General features: G+C 38.9%; 1 non-coding gene across 1 annotated transcript; it reads right to left on the reverse strand.

Moving 5' to 3' along the window:
- Positions 1-8,992: 8,992 nt before the first annotated feature.
- Positions 8,993-9,156, reverse strand: LOC114514913. The gene has a single exon (XR_003686141.1). It is a non-coding gene; the product is annotated as a U1 spliceosomal RNA (small nuclear RNA).
- Between the last annotated feature and the right edge of the window lie 216 nt (positions 9,157-9,372).

Genomic DNA, 9,372 nt, shown 5'->3' on the forward strand with positions numbered 1-9,372 from the left:
TGCTCTGACTATAAAGTGTGACACTTAAATGTTCATGGAGGCCTCACTGTGGTTTCTTATCTGCATTCTCCATGTGTTGTCAACTCTCAGCCTCTCTATTATTTATAAGACTTTTTGCCTAGTGTTACTATTGCTATTGCTGCCACAGAATTTGGCTGATGTTGGAAGTCACCATTATTAAACCAGGAAAAGACACAGATTGAATTCCTGACAGTTCGGATAGACTTCATATCAGAACAATGTGATTATACCTAAAGTATTTGATGAAACATGTGGGTTACAACAAAGGACACAGTTTTAAGTTCAAGAAAGACCTGTTGGTATCATTTACTTATGGGAAATTTGACAGTGTCAGTCCCAAGCGAGGTAATGAGCATTCATGAAGGTGGTGGCAGAACAGGTAAGTGCCCACCCCTCTATCAGCTGGGTGACTGGCACAACAGTATTCTGAAGGTTTTCTTCACACCTGTTCTCAGGATTTCATAAGGTCTGTACGGAGAGTGGCTGGTGGCCCATTTCACTACAGTGCTTAGATAGCTTTGCGTTTTTGTTCTCATTGTCATGTTTTGCTTGTCTCTCATGTCATAGCTGCACAAATACAAGTTTTCCAAATGGTCCCCTTGCCTTCCAACTGACCCTAATCAAAGCTATGGTGTGCATGGCTGGCCAAGTTATCTTTGAAAAAATATTGATTCATTAATCCACTCATTTGAGATTCATTTAACTTTGTAGAGCAGCTGTGATGTGAAGGCCCTGTTGACAAGCCTAGTGGGGGAGACAGACTTGTACACAGAAAATTACAAGACAATGCGATATGTGTTCCATCTGATTAAAGCTTTGTTTTGTGCTTCTCCATTGTTAATAAGAACAATAGTTTAAGTTCTTCCCCTAAAGTAAAAGATCCTTTAGAGTTTTTATCCACTCTACTGACACAGCCTCATCTCCAGACCCTTCCCCCATGTGAACCCTATGTGTGAACCACATAAAATGTGCTGATGTTCCCAGGACCTGCTCCATCCCCCACCATGGGTGAATTCTCACACATTCCGCAAGACCTAGCTCATGTCTTTATCTCCTTTTTGACTCTGACCTCACAACCCCAAAGCAGTTAGTGATTCACTCTTCTGGGCTCTTGTGGAAATTTTTATGTATCTCTTTTTTTCTCATGGCTCATAAAATACTTTATTTCATTACAATATCTGCTGAATTGTGAGATTCTTAAAGGCAGAAGTATATCTTATGCCTTTTATTTTCCCAGTGTTTAGTTCAATGCCTGGAACACATGATACACATTGCATCTTTTTTTTTTGAACAAGTAAATGAATGAATGAGTGAATGAACTATGAGGCCAGCATTCCGGGTTACCTTTGGATTTGTTTTACAATGAACACTGTTGAGACACTCTGTACTGTTAAGCAATTATCTTCTTGTAGAACACCTGGTAGAAATCTATAACTATGTTGACCAACAACTCAAAGTGATTAGTGAAACCAATTTACTGCAATTAGAAGGAAGACCACACTCCATCGAATTCAAAAGGTGCATTGACTACGCACCTGCACAACATAAAAGAGATTATGACTACTGCAATAATCATGAAAGCATAGCATCCTTTCACTAATTAGTAAAACAGGCCACGGATATTGGTATTTTATAAAAATAAAGTCAGATGAAAGCAAAAGGTGAAAAGCAGGCTAATGGAAGGGCATTTGAGAAGAATCATCAAGGCAAAGAATTGTTTAGAGAAGATGACATAATCCCACATTCACTCACACTAATAAAAATGTCTTGTAGGGAGTTTGTAGCATTAACAGAGGAAGCTGGGTTAGAGAAGGTCAAATTCCATGAAAAGCAATGTGCATACAGTTTGATATTGCAGTGGAATATTCATCAGTATACAGCAGTGGTTGAAAGCCTGGGTGTTAGTCCCAGCTCCACCTGCTTCTAGCTATACAATATTAGAAAAGTTATACAATACTCTGTTTCTCAGCTACCTTATCTACAGGGTCCAACACAAATAACACCCCTTTTTTATTATAAAATCATAAGCATGTAATTCTGTAACATAACAATATCACGCTCAAGCACACCAAATGACATTTTAGGTGAAATGTTCAAATTGCTGTCCATCTCATGCAAGACATTCATGCACCCTCCCAACCACACTCTGCTGGACCCTGTATAACATGTATCTCGTAGGATTGTTGAGAAAGCATAGAATAGAAAGCTCCCCAACATACTAGCTTTTATTACTATTCATCAGTTTCCTCTTTGGGCTCTTATTATAGACATTTTTACCATTTTTTTAGCATATATTCTCACTGGCAGTTGGTTCTTCCATATGCTTTGTATATGATGTATTTTCTTCCTATAAAGTATCTACATATCTATATCTTTCATGTGTTCCATAAAGTTGCTACATCCAAAGTTTTGGCATTTTATCTAGGAAATGATAATGATCATTGGTAGATGCAAGAAAAACATCAAATCCATTAGTAACCAAGATCCGGAGAAGATCATATCCTTTAACTTTGATTTTTTGCTATCTATTGCTCAGAAATCCTTTATTTTGGCTACAAAGGCTGTGAATCAGCTATTATTACTGAATTTAGGGCTAAAATAAGCATATTTAATTGTGACTGAATTAACAAAAGCTAAGTGCTTAGGGGAATTATTAAAAGTTCCTCTGCGATGATGATTATATTCCTGAGCCTAACATAACTAGGATGGGATACAATAATTATTGTATTGATTAGAGACATACCTTGCTTTGTTTTGACCATCAGAGCCAAAGTCACAGCAATCATCCTTTAAGTGTGTGAAAGGCCTGTTCTATTCAATGGCTCACTATGATATTTTGAATAATTTCTTTTATGATCAGACTGGAAAAATAAATAAATATTAAGATGATAAAGAGTTGATAAAATAAAATAAATTGATGAAAGCCAACAAAACAAGGTTCTATACATATTAAAAATATAAATTAAAAATTTTAGATCTTAATACTTACTATTTTGATTTTAAACATTGAACTATGTACTATGTACTGCTAGTTTGTTAGAAGGCTTTAGTCCATTTTAGATGGGCTATTTATACCCAATTTTAAATGGACCATTTATGCAAAATTAGCAAAAAAACTCTCAGGAGAACTGATTTTAATTTTTGTTAACTAGCCACATTTCAAAATTATTTTCTATATTAACCTGTGATTAAAGATACTAAAGCCATTCCTGTTTGAGAATACTAGAAGAGATTATGACCGGAGGGTGAGATAAGGAAAGACAGTGCCTTCTATTGGTGGGAATCTGGAATAAAAATGGGTTTCAAATGGAATATTAAATATTGTCATGGTGATTGCTTCTTTGGCCAACAGGGATCATCCTAAACAAAAAGCTGTGTCAGCTGTGTCTTGGATAAAGTTTTTGCTTTATAAAAATCAGGTGAATGAAGGAAAAATAAATGGATAAATTTTCAGAACTAAGTTTTGATGTGATGTCTATTCTATGCATAGCTCTACTGCACAGGTCTCATACTGAGAAATCAAGCAAGAGTTTTAGAAAAACATGGAGGGCTGAACATATGGATCAACATTTGGTCCCTAAATTTCTACTAAATAATAATAAATAGGTTTTAAAGGTTATATGAGTTAACTTTTGTTGCATAACAAAAATACCACAAAATGTAATAGCGTAAAATCACAACCTTTTATTTAGCTTGCAATTCTATGGAGCAGCAGTGTGAGCTGGGCTCCCATAGCTGATTCACCTGGTCTCAGCAGGACTCCTTCAGGCAGCTGCAGGTCAAATTCAGGTTTGCTGATCTTGGCTGGGCTCCCTCATCTCTAGGGCCTCCCCTGCAACCACTGGGCTGACTCAGGCTACCATCCTCCATCGGGCCAGACTGGGCTTGTTCATATACACAAGGAGAAGATCTCAAGAAAGTAAGTGGAAATGTGTAAGGTCTTCTAAGGTCTCCCCTCAGATCTGGCATATTGTCTCTTCTCCCTAATTCTATTGGCAAAAGCCTGCTTAGATTTAAGAGATGGAAAAAATTGGCCCCATATCTTAATCGGAGGAGTTGAAAATGTACATGACTATGAGAAGGGGAATACTTAGAGATTTTTAAAAAATGTATCCCAAAGGGACAAATCCACAAGGTTGAAGAACTAAAGAGTAGTAACAAAATTTTGGAAGCTGGAAAGGAAACACATGAGTGGCAACTGACTTCAAGACAGCTGAGAAAGCTGAATCCCCCAAGAGGCTGTGGAGAAAGCCCAGAAGCAACTCAGTGTACTAATATAATCCAGAAATCTTCCAAAGTCTCATGAATTAGTATATTTGGTATATATACTAGGCATTTATAAAATGGAGCAGGAGAGGTAGAGATAAAAACAAGAGGATTTGTTGAAATTCTCTTTAAGAAGCATCCTAGTTAGACCCTCAAAACCTATTCCCCAGTCTTTCTAGTCATTAATTGCCACCCCTTTTATATATTGTCACAGAGAAAACAGATTTAGTTCATGAAGAGGATAAAACCAAAGGTCTCTGGACTTGTTGCTGCCCTAAGCACAACTGAGGACTGAGATGCTGTGTTGGTAAAATAACGGACCCCAAAATGACTACATCCTAATCCCAAGCACCTATGATTATATTAGATTACATGGTAAAAGAGAATTAAGGTCACAGGTAGACTTAGGGGTGCTAATTAGTAGGCCTTGATGTGGGAGACCATCCTGGATGATCTGGGTGCCCCAATATAATCACAAGTGTTATAAGTGGAAGAGGGAAGCAGAAAATGGAGGCCAGAGGGACGGTGGCATGAGAGGGACTTGACTGGTCATCTTTGAAGATGGAGGAAGAGGGCCACACCCAGGAGAGTGGGCGGACTCTAGAAGCTGGGAAGGGCAGGGGAATAGATTCTCCATAGAGGCTGCAGAATGGAACCCACCCCAGCTGACACCTTGATTTTATCCCAGTGAAATATTTTCAGGTTCTAACTATAGGACTGTAAGACAATAAAAGTATATTGTGTTAAGCTACTCAGTGTGTGGTAATTTGTTAGACCAGCAATAGGAAACTAATACAGAGACTTACTGAGAATAGGACAACTGAGTAAATATTTACATACTAAATGCCAAGACTCCCACCAGTCTTGGTTGACATGGTTTCTGGAATACTGGCAGCCAAGCCTGTATTCCTTCTGCCCCTTTGGGCAGAAGGCTGAAAGGGTTTTCTCTTAGGAACATGACCCGTCTGGATGGATGCTGGCATCTGGGATTGGCCAATAAAATGGTCCAGTCAGATCACTCTACAGTAAAGCCCAGAGGTGACAAGTGCCACCATGTGTTCAAGCTTTCTAAAGCTTTCCAGTGTCTCATTCCTAAGGCTCAAGGGACATCTGAAGAAAGTGGGTAACAAGAAAGTCACAGACCAGAACAGAGTCTGAGGGACTCCGAGGAAGCTTCTTTGAGGAAATGTTATGAAGCAATGACGAAGAGTAGTAGTATATGGTTAAGCAAATGTTCATGGCATGGGTGGGAGGAAGGACATTCCTGTCCAAAAGAAGCACACATTTAAAGTCCCAAGGAGAGCTACACACTGGTGTGGTTTAGGAGCTGGAAGTCAGCTAATGTGACTAAAGCTTAGAGAGTGGGGAAAAAATTGGAAAATGAAAGGAAAAAAGCAAAGGAATAGCGTGAAGGAATAAACCTTCTAAGTAGTCAGGGGCTTTTAGCAGTTCACAATCTAATGCCAAAGAAAACATTTATATACCTATACTCATATATATATACATATATATATATATATGTGTGTGTGTGTGTGTGTGTGTGTGTATTAACCTATTTTGGATATCTATACTATCCAAACATAGTATAGATATAATACATATATGTGAATACAGTACATTTATATATATATATATATATATAAATCTCAATTTCTAACTGGCATTTGATATTATTTTTCTGATGGAAGGTTGGAAGATGATAATCATCTCTTTGAACATTGAACACGGGTAAGGAGGAGAGGCTGCAGGAATTCTGGCTCCTTTATGTGCAATAGAGGCAAAGAGAACCAGGCCTCCATGGGAGGCAGGGGCAGAATTGATGCATGAGATGTGGCTGGACTAACAGTTCTGTTTACTGTTCCTTAGGTCCCACATCTGTCATGGATGATGACAGGACTGTGATATGTCTGTAGAATATTGTTTGTTCTCTCATAAAGTCAGAGCCTGTGTCATACCTATTTATTCCCGGGATGACTAAGAAGCAAAAATTCAATCTCATGGCATTTCTGGAGCTGGATGACCTGGGAAGTTTAGGGTCCTTGTTTAGATTAGTTTTGCTACATTTCCCCTGAAATTTTTTCAACATTAGGAGCATCATATCTGGAGAGAAGGGAAAGGATTCCTTCTTTGGCATCTGACATTGAGTTAAAAAATTAAAAAAAAAAAAACTTGTTTTTGTCAAATGAAGAAACAGGCTTTAACCACACAAAAAATGAGTAACTTAAGGAAAAATGAAAGCTAGATGATACTGTTAACTGTCCAAATGTGCAGTTAAGCACATTGGAGTTTTAAATGGTCTGCAAATGGTTCCTGAATAATCTAGTTAATATATGGCAATGCCTCCACATTAACTGTGACTCTTCAAATGGAGTAGCTCTCCATGCTCTTCTCTGGGTAACACACTGGAGAAAAATAATGGCCCTCTGACTCACTCTGCTTGTTCTTAAAACAGCCACAAGAGCAGCAGCAAAATGCTGGGTTTCGCCTGTTGGGTTTCTTGATGCGGAAGGGGGCTGAGATCTGCAGCCAGCCCAAATCTGTCAGCTTCATCCCCCACATCTTGACAGCAAATAGTGGTTACACTTTAGCTTGCCTACTCTTTATTTCTCTTAAAGTCTAAGCTTTTCTTGTGAGCATCCATCTTTTTGGAGCTGTAGTGATCATTTTATTGAACTTACATTGTATGAGTGCTGAGACAATTAATTGTGGAGAAGAGGCCACTTAATAAATATTGGTTGACGTGAACTCAATATGATTTAAAAGTAACTGAAAGGGTGGATTAGCAAAATCTTACTTACAGAATGTGTTTTAAGCCTCCTTTAGTTGTAGACATTGTTACTATGTCCAATTATTTTATGATTATATGTTAAATAAATTTAACAAGTGCTTACTGAGCCCTACTAGCCATACTTCACCAAGAGCCTAGAAAGGGAGGGAACAGATTCTTGCTCTCATGGAGTTTATAATCCAGCAAGACAGATGAACTAGAATGATGGTGTGTTTTTTAAAAAGTTGAGTCATAGAGAGAGCTGGCATGTCCTTCAAGCAAAATCTTACTTCACTTACCAACGGATCCTAGATAAATGAAAGGGAAATAAGATGCCTAACCAGAGATAGATAGATAGATAGATAGATAGATAGATAGATAGATAGATAGAAAGGGAATGAGAAAAGAGAGAGAAAGAAAGAGAGAAAGAGAGGAAGAAAGGAAGGAAGGAAAGAAGGGAGGGAGGGAGAAGAAAGAAAGCGATAGAACAGATTTGGGTGCATAGTGTTTTTCTGAGGGTCAATGAATGATTCCAGAGCATTCCACAAAAGCCAGGGCTGCTTGTTCCAAGTAAGACCTGACCCACAGGCTGGTTCCCGTCCTCTCTAATGTCATGCTGACTTCCTACTCACTTTCTCAGTTCTTCAGGAGTAACTCCTTAGGCTTTGACATAAACTGCTCAACACAAGGGAGTTTGCACCCAACAATGGTGCCACCTTTTCTCAAAACTCCACACCACACACACCCTCTCCTAGTCTGCCTTGCTTATGAACTATAATATTAGAGGGCCAGTTTCAAAGTTTGCAATTTGTGAAAGACTCTTGAGCAACAAAATGCTTCAATTGGCTTTGAAGGAATCTGTATACCTGGGCACTGAATGTTTCTTGACACACTATACTAGGGGGATAGGGGGATACTTCTAGAAATGTAATGAAATGTCCTGAAACCAAACAGGTACTGGTGGCGTGACCCATTGCCTGACTGTTTTATGCTTTCTAGGGAAACAGGAAGCTACAATGATCTGCTGTTATCTCTTCAACTTCTTCCAAATGGTTTGACATCGAGCTGCTTTGAGGACAGTCATGAAAATCTCTAGTTTGTGTGTCCAGAGACTTCCAGAAAAAAAATCCCACACTCTTTTTCCTTCCACTGGAACCATGTGATTCTAGAGGGAGCCTCCGTGTGCTTACTTGCCATCACCTATCTTTCGATGATGCAAATTTGTCAAATCAGTCTCACAGATGATTGGTTCAGGGGTGTACAAATTATCCAAAGTGGGCAAATCAGGGTAATCTCTGAGATTTTCCTGACTGGAACTAAGGGAAGTCGGTCCCTCACAGGTTGTGGGAGGCCTGGGGTACGAAGCTTGTGTGCTCTGGGCAGTTATGTTTTCTATCATGCGGCGTCTGGCAGTCTGCAGTGGGATATGATGATGAACATCATACAAGAGAAAAGCAAAGGTAAGAGATGCACTAAAAGAATCTTAGTGGTGTCTCAGTCCCTGGTTCCCATTGTTCAGGAGGCACAGCTTAACTCTGCATGGATTTGTTTGTTTAATCTTCCCTTCAGTTACTAGAGATACACCACTGAGGTAGCAAAGAATAGCCCCCTTTTTATGTGTTCTGCTTCACATTGAGTTTTTATCACTTGCAACCTTTACAAAATCCTGACTAATAGAAGGATCTACTCTGAGCTGGCCACTTATTTCCCTTTCTTCTTTATCTTCCCTTTGCTTTTGTAAACACCCGTGATTTCCATTCTCCCTTGTATAATTTTCTGTTTCATCTTTACTTCTCCCTGGTCATGTTACCACCCTTTCTTTCTTCCTTTCCTCCTTCCTTCCTAAAAGCACTGCTCAGATGCCCACTGTTTTTCTCTTCCTGGTGGTTAAGTATCATTCCTTTCATGTAAACAACCATTTTATGTTTTTATTTTTTTCAAGGGAGAGCACGTACACAGGGCCCCACTAGCACAAATTACGTGGTCGAGTTTCCCACATTTGGGGAAATGGCAAGAGTCAGCACATCCGGAGTGCAATGGATACGCCTCGCCCTGGGAAAACCACCTCCGTGATCATGGTGTCTCTCCTGCCAGGAGAGTATGTAAACAACCATTTTGAAGATGTTTTCAGTTACACCCTAAAGGCTCTTTTGGATGTGATTCTTTGGTGGACATTATTTGGGATCATGCTGAAGTTGGATTTCATAAAATAGAAATAAATGTTTTACTCCTATTGATTACTTCTGGGTTATATAATCACAGATGATTTTCCTTATATCTGAGGAAATTCATACAATAAACATGTATTGCTTTTATTA

Source organism: Phyllostomus discolor, chromosome 7 (genome assembly GCF_004126475.2).
Source record: "Phyllostomus discolor isolate MPI-MPIP mPhyDis1 chromosome 7, mPhyDis1.pri.v3, whole genome shotgun sequence".
NCBI lineage: Eukaryota > Metazoa > Chordata > Mammalia > Chiroptera > Phyllostomidae > Phyllostomus > Phyllostomus discolor.